The following is a 17,146-nucleotide window of genomic DNA, read 5'->3' as shown; positions in this document are numbered from 1 at the left end:
GAGCATTCTGCATTCTGTCTTGGACCTGACAATAACTAGAAGATCCATTCACCACACCTGCCTTGCTCTATTAGTAAGTTCTTAGGTTATAGTAATTCTCTTAGATTCAGTCAGGAATATAATGAAGCTTAGTTTAGATATTTTTCTTTATTTATTTGATACTGTCCTGCAATGTTGTTTTAAATATTTCCTGCAGTTTTGAACTCTGATGTTACTATGAATATATATTTAGTATTGTCTTGTTCTTTTTTTATTTATTATTAAATATATTTAAACCTTTCATTGTGGCTGATCTGTGTAGATATATTTAAGTTTTGAGAGTACTTGCATATTTATTTGGCGACACTGTGTGGGCCACTCCTAATAGCATTGCTCTTGGTCAAGCTACCATTTGTATTAGTATTAATATTACATAGTAAAATTGGACACCCTTTGTTAAGGGCCTTAAAGTAGCTGATAATGGGTTCTGCTGGCAGTGATGACTACCTTATAGTCTGGGTAGAAGGGGGCATAGCTAATAAACCTGTGACAACCTTTCCCAAGTGTGTGCATGTAAAACAAATCTCCAAGTGTGTGTGTGTCAACTACTTGAGCATGGACACAAAGCACTGGTTGGATAGAGAGAGTATTGGAGGACTTGACTTGGAACCCTGGCTAAGGACCCGACTCTATAGTTGTGTTAGTGGGAAGTCTTACTGGGGATCTGGAGAGAGAGAGAGAAACCAGCCCTGGACTGACTGTGGTCTCTGTGTGCTTTTAAGGGAAATTGCACTTGATACAAAGAGCTGCATCTGGAAATACTGTGTGTATACCAGTCATCCTCCCAGTGAACATTCCCCACTGTTGCCAGTGGTGAGGATTGAGGCTACTTGATTACTGGTCTAGTGGAGGGTTGTCACAACTGTTAACACACATAACTGAAACCCCTAACATATATCTATATCCCCTAACTTCAGAAATATTTTTGATTTAGATTTGATTTTGATTGCTTTAATTGTTGTATGCAGAATATGTATGCTTTAATTATTCATATTTATTTCAATTAACAGCTGACTTATAAAGGTCTATATCAGCTTATCAAAAGCTGATAAGAGTGAACGCTCTTTGATCGTACCCTAAACGCTGAGCAACCTAAATAACAAAGACACGGAAAAGTGATTTTTTTCTCAGGGAAAAACATTGCTGTTCTACCAAAAAAAAAAAAAAGAAAAACAACAAATGAAAACACAACACACACACCCTACTTAAATATACCAACTCCAAGATCACACCACAGTGGAGGAAATGGCAAACTCCCGAAAATGACCCAGAGATTTTTTTCCCTGGGAAAAAAAAATCATTGTTCCATGTCTTCACTATTTAGGTTGTTTGGGGTTTAGGGTTCAATCAAAAAGCGTTTGCTCTTATCAGCTTTCGTTAAGCTGATATAGATCCAATTTCTAAGTACTTATGTTGATAAACAGTTGTTCTTACTTATTTTCATCAGCTGTATCAATGTTCTTTTTCCAGATCATATCAATCCATAACAATAAAAATATAATTATATCCATATTCTTTCATGCCAGGTTGCAGATGCTCATGCAGTATTATTCAGAATAATTTATTTAATATCTGACTCACCACACAAGGAGAAGTTAATGTATTGCAGATGTTCTTCATACTTTACTGTTGCAGTAATCTCTCAGATGCATTCCCCTCTAATATCAAGACTTTTGGGTATAAAGTTTGTCAGCTGGTGCCATGAGTCAAAAGCCAGACAACTTCACAAAGCAAAGAGCCCCATCAGGGAAAAACGTTTTTTGTGTACCTTGAATTTTGTTGAAGCCAGATAAGTCATTTAATGTCTGTATAGGCTGTGCAAAAGAGATCCTTGCCAGGATTTTCATTCTTTCTGCTTGCTCTGTCTGGGTCCAGGGCACAATTTGCCCAGATGTCGTTGGTGTACTTATTTAACTGCTGATGTGTTTAGGCATAAGGCTGGGTCTTTGAAGAAGTATAAGCTCAGCACAAGCAACGTTGTTTCCTTATTCCCACTGTTGAATCCACTAGCCCCTCAATTTCCTGTTTAAAAGAAAGGAGAAGCATCCCATTGACAAGAGTGCTAGAGAACCAGATGACACCATTTCTGTCTCTGACAGACCTTCCAGGGTCGAGATATTCAAAGGAGATGAGGTGCTTTTACAGCTCCTCTAATAACCTGCCACACAACTGAAGCATCTGGCAAGACCCATCCACAGGCTGCCATGTTTAATGTACCACCGATGTCTTCTTGGGCCAAGTACACCCAGGTGTCATATGGATCCAGAGATGCTGATGCTTTTGATACATGGATGCTCATTAGTGAGAGTGAGGGCAGATTCACCTGTATCTATGTCCAGAAGACCGGATCCACGTTATGGTGGGTTGTAGCCTTTCGCTCATAACCAGAGACCCCCTTCCCAATACCACACCCAAATTTATACTCAAGCCACTGAAGGCTGTTGTTGGCTTGCTCCAATCACAGCCACTTGGGGCCTCAACACCACCACCATTATCAGGCCTACCTACAGGACTTATTTGGGTTTGCAGAAGATCTAATAGAATTTGTGAGATCCAGGCAATTAGACCCTGTAAAGTACCAAGCCTCCAGAATCTCTACTGTATAAATAAAATTGGGGTCCCACAGAAGACTATGACTCAGATGTGGACTAACTGGCATATATAGACCAATTTGTATAGGAATAGATCTTTTCATTAAGTGAAAGAGTCCTTCATTCGGGAACCTCAAGAATATCCTCAGTCTAAGAAAAGTAGTTGATAGTTTTGTGGCCTTCCTGAGCCTAAACCCCTCTCCGTTCCTGTAGTATTGGAAGTGGTGGATGATATGATTTAAGACATATCCCTTCACCCTGACTTCCTATTCTCTACTCAAAGGAAACCAGACCAGTTCTACAGAGCACTTGAGTCCCCCCACATATCTGTATAGGAGACCAGTGGTGAATCCTGAGGCGAAGTCCTCAGAATGCAAGTGAGCTAAAAGCTGTACTTCCAAAACACCCTCGCCTAATGATAAGGAAAGCAGAGCCCACAAAAGTGTTGGCAAAAAATTGCACATCAAGTGCCCTGGCCACAAGAGCCTTGAAATGACAGTTTTATATGATGAAATAGCAGGACACCCTTCTGGATCAGACAAAATAAAAAATAAAGAGGATAGAAGAGAAGCCTCCCCGAAAAGGAGTTGCTGGATATCTGCAACACCAGTTCACAGGTTGCCAAGTACTCTCTCTCTCTCTCAAATGTTGCTTTGGTGCCTTGAAAGTGTCAAGCAGGGCAGCTACCATGGGATCAGTTATTAGGAGGCATGCCTGGCAAAAAAAACAGCCTCTGCCAGATCATATTAAAGGTGAAATTCTTGATGCTCCCTTAGACAAGTATTTTCTCTTTGGACTCCAAACTCAAAGTATATTTAAGAAACTGGAGAAAAATGGGAAGTCTATGTGGATGGTCAAGTACTTTCTACAAGTTCTCCTCTCTAGGTTCAGCAGAAAGTACCTCACTAAAACAGACTCCTTTCCAGCCTCTCAAGTCAAAACAAAGACCAGAATGAGGAAATTCTCCAGAAAGTGGCAATCGTATCCTAAAACCAGTGATGCTAGGTCCCAATACCATGGTCCCAACAGTGAACAGCTCTGTCTCAAAACAGTACCTTGCTATCTCCCCAAGAAAATTTAACCCCAACCCTCCTTTCTCCTTTACCCCACAAAGGAAGCTATGGGAGCAGACTGACACATTTCTACTATAACTAACAAAACCTTAGTCAGGACAGATGGGCTCTAAACTCAGTAAAATAGGGTTACATAATGCATTTTACAAATGCACTAAAATTCCCAGGCATTCCTACCATTCCAAAGGACCAGCAACTTGAGGTGCAGTCTTATATTCTGGAAATCCTGAGTCAAGGGTCCATTGAAGCAGTTCAGCAAAAAGACATAGGGACAAGGTTTTACTCAAGGTTGTTTCTGTTTCTCAGAAAAAAAAGTGCTGGTGGCGCATTTTAGACCTTTCAAATCTAATCAACTTCCTCCTTGATCTACAACTTTAAAATGATCTTAGTTTGGCAGCTGATGCATTGGTTAAGGCTGTGAGTTATAATTCTTGTAGTGCAGGGTTTGATTCTCTCAGCCCATGTTTGCTAAATGTGAGACCTTGAACAAGTCATAATCAGCCATTGGATCACGCCTGAGAAGGGCCTGTGGCCAGCAGGCTTATCTGGTTAACAAATGTGGATTATTATTGTTCTGAAACTGAAAATGCTCAAACTGCAAAATCTACTGTCATTGATTCTGCCTCAAGATCTCATAGTCACATTTAACCTGAAAGATATTTATCTGCCAGTTGGTGCAGAGGCTACGGTTGTGAGCTGTAGTTATTGTGTGCGATACAGGATTTGATCCCCTCAGCCCTTGTTTGCCAAATGCTCCCTCAATATAAAACTTCTCTTACATGCATCTACATAAGATCAAACTTCTCCCTCTCCCCACTCTCCCCCCAAAACTAAGCCAAAATACCACACTTATCCTTCCAACATTAATGTGTTAACTATGTTTACCCTAATTCTACTTTTGTCTGAGAGATATACTCCCTAATCCTGGACCCTACACTTGCCCCACTACCAAAACCCACCCTCCTCCACCTCTCCCCTTTCCTCTACACTCCTTCCACACCCCTCTCCTCCTCCACACCTAAAAACTTAACCATTCTATCTACAAGTATCCAAAGTATCCTTAACAAAGCCACCGAATTCCATGCAATGACTGCCCAACATACTCCGGATATAATTACCCTATCAGAAACCTGTCTACAACCTCATATCTCTGATAATGAAATCTTATCACCAGGTTATAACATCTTTCACCTGGATAGGGTTCAGAAAAAAGGAGGCGTGGCAATACTCTACTCAGAAAAACTTAACCCATCCCCATTGTCTATGCCACTCCCAAACTTTCACCCCGCCAAAATACTTATAGTAAATTGTCACTTAAACAATCATAAAAAGTTTGCAATTGCTGCCAATTACATCCCTCCGGGTAACAACATCCCCATCCTCAAAAACATTCTTTCCGGGATATCACACTTCATAACCTATGAAACAATTATCCTTGGAAATGTAAACATAGACTGGAAAACACTAACCACTGACCCCCCCTAACTCCTGCATGGCTTGCCTCAACTAAGCTCAACCCCAACCCACATTAACAAACATTCCAATTCCAACTCTGTTATTCATTGGATCCTAACATCTAATCCAAACCTTTATCACAACCCTAGCACAATGCCGGATACTATAAGTGACCATCTGCACACCCACATCCACAGACACCTCCACCAACTCTGCAGGTCTCATAACTACAAAGACTGCTGTAAACTCTGTAGTTTTAACCCTGTTATATTTAACAATAGACTGTCGTCCGTCAGCTAATAGTTCCTCCAAAACCATCTCCTTAATGATACCATTCAAAAATGTAACCACATCTTTCTAGACATCCTCATCTCCCTAGTTCAGTCAGAAAAAAATAGAATAAAATCACTGTGTGCTCCCTGGCTTATACAGAACACTCACTTACTAATGCACAAAAGAGATAGTGCTTGGAAAATCTGGCTATAAAACAAATCCCCTTCCACCTACAAAACTATAAAGAACTCAGAACCATACCAAAAACAGATGAACAACAAAAAATATTTTACTTTAAGTCACAAACTAACCACCACTCCATCCCAAAAAATTCTGGAGTACCATCAACAGGATTTTTCACCCTGGAAACCTACTACACCTAACCCCTACCCTAACAACACTCCACAAGAAACTGCCTCAGTTTTTTAATTCATACTTTATTGACTCCAACAGCAAACTAACACAAAAAGCCCCCAACTCCAACCCCCTAACTCTACCCTCACCAGCAACCAACAAAAGCACCTTTTCACTTAAACCAGTTCCCACTGCTTATATAAAATCTCTCTTCTGCAAACTTAAACCATGTTCTCCCTCAGCTGATAATCTACCTCCCTCTATTTAAAACTTGCTGCTGAATCTATAGCTTATCCAGTCTCTGTACTAATCAACAGATCTATCCAAGAATCATTAGTTCCTGACATATGGGAAACATTTTATACCATTCTTCTACACAAAGTAGGAAACTCTACTGACCCTTCCAATTTCAGACCTATAGCCATTCTATCCCCACTTTCAAAAATTCTTGAAAAATATATTCATACTCAAATTCTGAACTATCTCCTCCAAGAAAATCTTCTGTCAGCAACCCAACATGGATTTCATCCCAACTATAGCACCACTACAGCCCTCATATCTTTCACAAATACTGTTGAAGCTAGAGACAACAACAAACTGGTCTCTTGTCTGCACCTATACCTCTCAAAAGCCTTCAACACAGTCTCACACCAAAAGCTTTTAACAAAACTAGCCAACCTTAACTTTTCAACTTCCACTCTCAAACGGTTCTATGGCTACCGTACCAAGTCAGTCAGGTGCCTCACCTCCTACTCCTATTTCCTCCCCATGCAAACAGGAGTCCCCCAAGGCTCTATTCCTCGGACCAGTACTATTCAATTTATTTGCTAACAACCTTTACACATCATGCAGTCAATCCACTCTTATACAATATGCAGACGACTCTGCATTAATCTCATCAGATAATCTCACGGAACATCTCCCACTTACACAAAATTATTTTCTTTCCATTGAAAATTGGCTCACAAAAAATGTGTTTATACTTAATCTTAAAAAAAAAAGTATTTTTCTTCCGAAATCTCTCTGTCATTACCATCTACCTTAACCATCTCATCACTCAACAACACTATTAAAGCAGAATCCCATACTAAGCTCCTTGGCACTATCAAGACAATCAGTTAAAATTCGACTTGCACATTTAACACTGTATCAAAAAGACTAACCAGAAACGTGGTCTGCTTTACACAAACAAAAAATTCCTAACTAAGAATCCAAACTCTTACTGGTACAGGCATACCTTCTGCCAAGTCTCCTCTATGCCTCTCCTTTACTAACAAACCTACAAACCACTCTTACTTCCAATTGCTAGATTTACCTCAAACCAACCTTGCATTTCCCACCACTGCCTCTCACTAAAAGAACTACAGTGGCTAGAATTTCCCCAGCAACTCCTTACTATCACAGCTTCACATAATTCACTCCATCCTCTATAAACCCACTATCTGCCCTGCTCTCTCTTCTCTAGTATCTCACTATACGCCTAAATGCACCCTTCAAAGCTCTGACCAACACCTCTTGGATATATACAAGCCCAAAAGAACCATTGGAAAACTGCTCTACAAGTACTCAGTATCTCTAGCCTGGAACAAACTCCCTTACAACGTAAGAGCGAATACACAGACAGTTTAAAAAAACAACTAAAAGATAACCTCGCTAATTCTAGAATTTGTTCCTGCCACGGTCTTACCTGAACCCCCCTCCCACTTCTCTTCCTTCCTCCTTCCCCCTTTTTTTTCTGTCTGCTACCTTGTTCACACCTCTGCTAAATCTCCACCTAATTTCTAAGCTATCTCACTTCCTTTCTCATTCTTCTTATTCTTGACTATACACTATATCCGCCTACCTAGTTATTCATAATAATCTAACCATTTTTTTCTTTATTTCCATTCTATACTCCCTTATCTCAAATCTTTTTCTATGCTATATAATAACATATGTCTTAGGTTATGTTTCAGTTTTATATTTCATTGTAATTGCCATGCTATGTAACAACTTATGTCTGTCTCATTTTCGTTTACATCATGTCACTAGCCTCCTACGGTTTATTTTTGCTTTAATTGTACTATAGCTTTTCTGCTCGGGTCTCTATTGAAAATGGACTTTTCCTTCAAATGACATACAAGTGGGGTGTGCCACAAGTAGACTATTTTGCTTTAGCCCAGAACAGGTAACTCAAGAAAGACTGCTCACGGGCTCCACTAAAGAGAACCTGGAGGAATAATGCCATCTTTTTCCCATGGAAAGCTCTGTTTCTCTGGACCTGTTCTCTCCTATCCCTTATCCTAAAGTACTTCAGAAATTCTGGAGGAATGGGCTAAGGGTGATCCCAATAGTCACTTTTTGTCCCAGACAACACTAGTTTATCCATTCTTCTCAACTTGGTCAAGGAAGAACCATGGGTGCTGCTGCTGAAAGTGTATCTTCTCACTGTGAAGAAGTGATCCACTATCCGCACCTACTTGGCCACTCTCAAACTGGCAAGGTGGATGATATGATACTTCTCTCCTCCAGACATTTATTCTCAAAGGAGGTCTTACAAATTCCCAAGGAAGCTATGAGACAAAACACTAGAAAATCATATATTTCAAAATTGTTAAGCTTCTCTCACTGGTGAATAGCCAAAAGACAACAGCCACTGCAAGCCAGGCTGCCTCAGGTCCTGATCAATGTGACAGAATTATACAACTCAGATCTATCATATGCTTCTATAAACATCCATGCTTCTGCATTCTCAGTTTGCCTGCCTATCACCCCCAAGTTTTCTCTCATTATACCATGAAACAGTTCCTCAAGGGCATCATTCATGTGAGACCAGCAAGAAGGACCAGTGCGGCTCCTGGGAACATAAACTCTTCCCTAGAAAAGCAAACCTTATCTTTGTTTGGGCCCAATGCCTCTGCATATCTAAAATACTCTACCTGGGAGATTGCTTTTCTATGGCTCTCACTTCTGCCATGAGAATCTGAGAGGTTCAAGCTTTTATGTGTACGGGAACCTTTTCTTATTTTTCATAAGGACATAGTTTCCTGTGTGTATAAACGCCCCATTTATGTCTAAGGTGGTGTCTGAGAATTCACTGAACCAATCCTTTAACTTGCCTGTCTTCTTCTCCAATCCTCAAAACAAAAGAGAAAGAACACTGTACTCAATGTACATTTACAGACAACGTAGATTCTACTTGAATAAGATAAACACTCACAAAAAATCTGATCATCTATTTGGGGCATGGGCAAAAACAAATCAACCTTCTCTAAGTGGATTTTCAGTTGCATTGCTTTCCACTACAAGCATCATGGAAAGATGGTACTAGGGATGATCAGAAATCACACCACTAGGGCATCCTACCACTGCCCCTCAGAGGAGTGCCTATTCATTCCATCCTGGAAGTAGACATATGGTCCTTAGCTTATACCTTTTCAAAACATTACAGTGTGACAGCTGCTTTTACAGCCAGGGCAGGGTTTACCACAGACATTCTGCAGGGGCTAATCTCCCCACCACATTCATCTGTCCATCCGTCCTTCCATCCATCCATCCATCCATCCATCCATCCATCCATCCATCCATCCATCCATCCATCCATCCATCCATCTATCCATTTCACTTTAGCTCTTGGATTGTTCCCAAGAGTGATTACTGCAACAGTGAAGTACAATTGTGCAGGTAATTACCTTAAATTTAGATGGTTGTCTTCACTGTTGCAGCATCTATTCCCTCCCAACTACCCCCTTTTTCAGGGTTAGGTTGGTACCCTCCTCTGCTAATTAGGACCCTTCTCCCAACCCATAGTTAGGTTCCCTCTGCTTTATAATCCCAAGTTGTTCAGTGGACATTTCCTGACTGCCATGGAGAGAGTGGGACTCCAGTCAAGGGCAAGGATGACCTGAGAAATGGTGCTGGCCAATAACCCTTTATACCCGATATCATCATCGGAAGGGAGAGCCACCATCTTGCCTGGAGAAAAGGAAGAAGTATCTGGTGTTTGGGCCAGCCTTGGTTTTCTGCAGGGCAGGAATCACCAGGAATGATTACTGCAATGGTGAAGATTTTTGAACATCTATGTTTATGGTAAGTACTTACACAATTTTACTTTCCTCCAGTTGCATTACAGGTCCACTTCTGCTTCAGTCCTCTTAGGACAGTTCACCTTTGATGTCTGCCAGCACCTGGTTTGATCCCAGTTTTCTGCCAGTTGTCCCAGTCTGCTGTTATGCTGCCTCTTTGTTTCTCTAATATCTTCACTGGAAACAAAGGGAGGGGTTTCTCTGCATCATCTTTCTCAGGTCATCGTTGCTTGGAGTGGCTTTGCAGCTGAACCCCCTTCACCCTGCTTATTCAGTTGCTGAGTCATGTTTTGCAAACAGTTTCAAAAGTCAGGCTAGTGATGTAGTCTAGTGTAGCAGGTTGCAACAATGACAGCCAATAATGTTAACAATACTTTCTGTAGTAACTGTAGCATTTTAGGATGCCATCTCTTATACTGTTTAAATTTGTTCAAGTTGTTTCCATAGCTTTGAATCAATTCAGTACACTCTTCACTTTAATGGCCCCGCATCCACTTTTTTTTTTTATCCTTTGTTTCCTTCATGTATACTGAACACAAATGCTTGTTTAATAGTAAATCTTCATGCTTGACCTCTACAATTACCTCATTTGTCGTAGCTCAACAGTCACTCATATGGTAGCTTTCATTAATGTGAATTTGGAAAGGTGCTCTCAGTTTAACAATGTTTTTACTAATTTTTCATTCATGGTACAAGTGACTAATTTCCTTGTATATTGTTAGTCTTCCTGATATGCTGCCTACTCTGTTTCTTTGTGTATCTTCAAAGTCAGCTTTGTTTGTCATACCTTCTTGGCAGTTCATCTGAGGAATACAGTGATTTTCTTGTATTCTTACTTTAACATATTTACCCAAACCATAGGCTTCACAGTCCTAATGTTTTCACCATTAGACCATAGCCTCTGAAATCCTTTCTCTGAATATTTCCGTTTGGAACTCATTTGAGACATAGCCACTACCAGAATAAAAGAATGCATTCCAAAACTCAGGGACTGTTGTTAATATTCCTTTTCTCTTACTCTATGCATACTGAACTGCATTCTAGAAAAAGACTGGGCCTTTGGCATTCACTTTCTCTAGTCATACTGCACTGACATTTTGAAGCTGTATTTAATGCTAAATAAACTGTGATGTTTTAGCCATTGCTGTCCTGATGGAAATCCATTATGAAGCAAAATAGCCCATAGGAACACTTTGAACAGTAACTGCAAAGGCCTGATAAGAATCTCAGTGCATTGAGAAGCATCATTCAATATACAATTAGTTATAGAATTGCTTATAACTCGCTTTAGAATTTAATATACAAAAACAACACTGTACAAAAACACATTTTTAGGGGTCTGCCAGTTCATCTTTTTCTCTCTCATTTTTTTTCTTTTCAACACATTTGTCACCACCATATTTCATGTATTTAACAGTGTGGATAATGTCTGCTTCTTTTCCTTGTTAATTTTGAGAAGAGGACCCAGCGGTACTATTTTGGCAGTTTCCTCAAACATGGGGACCAACTTTTCCTAAGCAGACAAAAGCCTTTCTGCTTGTTAAAATGTCTTGAATGCATTAAAATTAGGCACAACGACTTATCAATACAAGCAGGCCTCTATGTGTCCTTTTTACTGAATGCATGAGTTGTTATTCATTCCCTCATGTTCTTTCTATCCCCAGATCATTGTTCCCTGGTGGTATTTCCTCTTATTCAATATGAGTGTTACAAATATTACTATTATCTACATCTGTCTTACATTTTGTTATTTCTGTATTGACTCTTATGCTCAATCTCTAACTTGTAGTTTATTAATAAACTATTACTTCAGATCATTCCAAGAAACTTTGTGCACTAAGATACAACGCTGTCACATGTAGTTATTTCAGAGCAAGCAGCAACCTGCAGTACGTAGATAACACTGTGTTCTGTCTCTCTTATCATTTTGGAGTCAGTACAGGCATAGCAACATGACTGTATCACCTAATTTCAAGAGACCACCTGGGGATTCTGCAAAAATCCATCCTTCATATTAGTGTGACTGATAAAAAGACAAAATGTGTGAGTCATAAAAATGCAGTATATTGGTCAGTAGGTGGGGCTGTGACATTGGTTTTAAAGAAATATAAGGATGTCAAAATAGAAAAAGAAAAGCTCTGGCAAAAACATTAGACGTCTTAAAAAGTGATATGCCTTTTGTTGCTTCTTTAGCTATTGCTGTGCAACTGACAGCCATGACAAGGTGATCAATCAGCCCTGGCATCTGATCTGAAGTGTGAAAGGGAATCAGCATTGTAGTACAGAAGTTAACTTTCTTAGATCTCATTGGAGAACTTCGCCTTCTTTTGGTGTTTGAGTGCTGACTGTCTAAAACAAACCTTTAACTAGAGTTAAATACTATAAAACATAGTAGCTTAAATTCTCCTAGAATACCTAAGTTGCAGAGGAAGAGAAAAAGTGCTGAGTTATGTACTGACAGGTACTGAACTGAAAGTTTTGAACAGTGTTGTATAAAAGAGTACTTCGGGTAGAACATATGATCATTTGCCTTTATACAAGTTGACGAAGTGATTAAAATGGTCTGGAAAGCATTTCTCTCAGATCTGGTAACAGTTATTTAAATATCATTAAGTGTTGTATTCAGTTTCATTTCATTGAAAAAGATCAAAGTGATTGGCTTTAAAAGAAGACAATACTGATTTATCAATAGATGTAAACAGAAACCAAAAGTTAATGTTCACATTTTAACTTGAGGGTTTGACAGAACTTAAACAAAAATCAGATTTTCCCTAATTTCTTTGATGATTTTATTTTCAGACTACTTTCTAAAGTGAACATCGGGTCAAATCAACTGTTTGAACTGATGCATGTCTATTAATCATTATCAGAATCAAGGCAAAATTGTGTTTGGCATTCATACTCATTGTTCACAGAAATACAGATTGCCTAATCTAGTGATTTGTGCTTCCCCAGTTTAATATGATTCTTAGACTGCGTGTCACTGGGTTGTATTAAACTAAAATGTTCATGATTACAGACCGCTCATCTGAGCACCCTACCATCCTGGTTTAGTAAATATAGCTGGCACCTATCTGACCACACACAGCCATGCTGCTCCCCTAAGCACACACATGCACACACACACACACACACACACACACACACACACACACACACACACACACACACACACACACACACACACACATATCAATCTCCTCTGTCTGATAGAACAAACCACACATAAAGATATGCAGTCATACACACATGCAGAGACACTCATCTACTCACACATGAACACACACACTCAGGCAAATACACACATGTACATATACGAGCATACACATACATATACACATGCACTCACAAATGTGCACACATGTGAACACACACATGCACACATCCAGACATCCAGTGCCATTATTTTCAGAGAGCAGTCATCCAGCACATGCAGGCACATAAATACATACACTCACAATAGTCATTTATACACATACTGTCTCTGTGCATGCAGATATGTACCCCCCCCCCACACACACACACACATGGGCCTATACTTACATTCCCTCTTGTGCACAAATACTGCAGTGAACTACTTACCTGGATTGCAATTTGACCAGCGTGAACTGCTTTGCTTCACCTTGCACAAATTCTGTCCCATTGAGACACAGGTGCACATAGGTAAATTGCTGCATGCATGTAATAAATTTTGTGCTGTCCATGGAAATTGCATAATATGGACATTTATGAATGCTGTACTGCACAATTTTCCTTCTAGAACAGTCCCCCAAGATGCTAAAGGGCCATGTTAACACAGGCCTTAACCACAGATTATCACATTTACATGTGGCTGTGAAAACTCTCTCTGTTCAGTAGCTCTGACAAAAGAGGATTCTGAATTGGAACAACTGTGCATAATGCAAATCTTGGGTAGGATTCCAAAAAGTTTTACTTTGAGCTACTCCAAACTCTTCAGTGAAATTAAAGGGCCAGTGCAGCAAGCAGTACTCATGTGTGATATATACAGAGATAGTATAACTGCAAAGGCAGATCTTTTTCAAGTGAGCAATATAGTGTATGCTGACTTTGCTTACCTTATGGTCATATGTCTACAGAGACAACAGTGAATTCCAAAAATGTTTCCACTATTGTATTTCAATATTTTTGAGTAATTAAAGAGGCAACATAACAAATAGTGATCGTGTTTGATATACACATGAATAGTAACATTGGCAAGATATTCCTCGGGATTCATGAAGCTTGCGCCATGCGCCGGAGTAGTGTCGGCGATCTAGCGTCAAATATGGCCATCGAGCGATTCAGGTAAGAGCTGTTTCCATGTGCACTACCAGCGTACGCCAGAACTGTGCAGCTCCTGGCGCATGTATGCTAATTACCCCATGTGCAGCCGTGTAGCATGCAAATGAAAGTATAGAGCGATTCATGATGCTGTGCAGACATAGCATAAGCATGTAGAAATGTAAACCAAAAAAAAAAAAAAGGTTTACATTTTGTCAAACATAAAATTGGAGCCATGAAAGCGGACCAAACTTACGTATTATAATGTTAATATATGCCAATGGCTAAATATATAGCCAATGGCATAAAACAACATGCACAACATATAAAAAATAACATTTAATGTCATGGCCACACCAACCCAAAGTAAAACCGCAGTGCATCAGTGCGCAAATGGGATCACAAGGAAAATATATTTAGATGTCATAAAACTGTAATGTAATGCAATTCATGATATACCCATAATAGTCAATGGCATGCATGCTACACCACAACCATGGCGCTAGGGTTGCTAAGGGTCTGTGACAGTGTTTCATGCAGTAACTAGGAATTAGCAGTCAATGCCATGCAAACGAGTCAGGTAATACTGAATTGCAAATGCCCCGCCAGCATAAGGATGTACCACACAGTGTAGCATTACAACACTGAGGAGTGGCCTGGAGGTAAACATGACATCAAGAGAGGGGCACGCCATCGTAGCTGTAAGCACATTGGATAATTGCTAATCCATGTTGCGTGTTGCTAAGCAAAGCCGCAGGATAGGGCTGTGGAAGTAGCCATAGCTTTGCTTAGCTGAGAGCACACAAGGTAGCCAAAAGTTCATGTGAACGTGAACGAAAATGCACACAAAACCCAGTAAATGGTTGTGAGTGGCACGCACCACAGCTGAAACAGAAAGAATATGGGAAGACAATAAGGAAATGCTGCAGCATGGTAATTGGAGTACAAAGGTGTACTTAACACCTAGAAACTCACAGTGGGCCATAGACAACAGCTAACAAGGCTGCTAGCAGCTACCTGCAGAACAGAAAAAGGGAGGTGCCGTACAGCAAAGAAAAGAGAACTGTCACAGCAGAACAAAGCAAACTTACAGTTGATCAGCTACATAACACATTTCCCAAAACAATCCTGGGTTGTGGAAGCACAAAACAAGAAAGGCGGCAGCTGGATGCATGCCTAACAATGGGAGGTGAATCGGGTTGAAAATAGAAGTAAAGGGCAATAGATGAATCATGGCAGACAACCGTAAGTCAACACCAAAGGCCCCACAATAACAGTACCTGCTGTAAAACCAATAATTAAGATGCCCTGCAGCTGGAATTGCACAAACACACCCAATTACACCAGCATCATCTATTGCACAATAGTATAAGGTGTGAAAGCCCCACACACACACTTGTGTATTCCCAGACACTCTGCACCATTGGTGTATACAGACGGGGAACTTTTAATATGTATATGTTAGGGACTGCCATAGCTTTGATTCACCAGCATGTGTTGGAGACTGAAGATGGTGTGGAGGATGATGCTGACAACCATCTCAGGCACCGGAGGAGGAGACGAGTGTTCAGACCCAGGGTAACCTACCAGGGGCTACATGATCTGGAGATAGTAGAGCATTACAGGGTGGACAGGGACATCATACAGCAACTTGTGGAGCTGTGCCAGCCATGCCTCAGAGCCAGAAGTAAAGGTTTACATTTTGTCAAACATAAAATTGGAGCCATGAAAGCGGACCAAACTTACGTATTATAATGTTAATATATGCCAATGGCTAAATATATAGCCAATGGCATAAAACAACATGCACAACATATAAAAAATAACATTTAATGTCATGGCCACACCAACCCAAAGTAAAACCACAGTGCATCAGTGCGCAAATGGGATCACAAGGAAAATATATTTAGATGTCATAAAACTGTAATGTAATGCAATTCATGATATACCCATAATAGTCAATGGCATGCATGCTACACCACAACCATGGCGCTAGGGTTGCTAAGGGTCTGTGACAGTGTTTCATGCAGTAACTAGGAATTAGCAGTCAATGCCATGCAAACGAGTCAGGTAATACTGAATTGCAAATGCCCCGCCAGCATAAGGATGTACCACACAGTGTAGCATTACAACACTGAGGAGTGGCCTGGAGGTAAACATGACATCAAGAGAGGGGCACGCCATCGTAGCTGTAAGCACATTGGATAATTGCTAATCCATGTTGCGTGTTGCTAAGCAAAGCCGCAGGATAGGGCTGTGGAAGTAGCCATAGCTTTGCTTAGCTGAGAGCACACAAGGTAGCCAAAAGTTCATGTGAACGTGAATGAAAATGCACACAAAACCCAGTAAATGGTTGTGAGTGGCACGCACCACAGCTGAAACAGAAAGGATACGGGAAGACAATAAGGAAATGCTGCAGCATGGTAATTGGAGTACAAAGGTGTACTTAACACCTAGAAACTCACAGTGGGCCATAGACAACAGCTAACAAGGCTGCTAGCAGCTACCTGCAGAACAGAAAAAGGGAGGTGCCGTACAGCAAAGAAAAGAGAACTGTCACAGCAGAACAAAGCAAACTTACAGTTGATCAGCTACATAACACATTTCCCAAAACAATCCTGGGTTGTGGAAGCACAAAACAAGAAAGGCGGCAGCTGGATGCATGCCTAACAATGGGAGGTGAATCGGGTTGAAAATAGAAGTAAAGGGCAATAGATGAATCATGGCAGACAACCATAAGTCAACACCAAAGGCCCCACAATAACAGTACCTGCTGTAAAACCAATAATTAAGATGCCCTGCAGCTGGAATTGCACAAACACACCCAATTACACCAGCATCATCTATTGCACAATAGTATAAGGTGTGAAAGCCCCACACACACACACTTGTGTATTCCCAGACACTCTGCACCATTGGTGTATACAGACGGGGAACTTTTAATATGTATATGTTAGGGACTGCCATAGCTTTGATTCACCAGCATGTGTTGGAGACTGAAGATGGTGTGGAGGAT

Source organism: Protopterus annectens, chromosome 11.part0 (assembly GCF_019279795.1).
Source record: "Protopterus annectens isolate FY-2018-M chromosome 11.part0, PAN1.0, whole genome shotgun sequence".
Taxonomy (NCBI): domain Eukaryota; kingdom Metazoa; phylum Chordata; order Ceratodontiformes; family Protopteridae; genus Protopterus; species Protopterus annectens.
The sequence above is the reverse complement of the archived record's forward strand: the minus strand, read 5'-3'. Positions refer to the sequence as shown.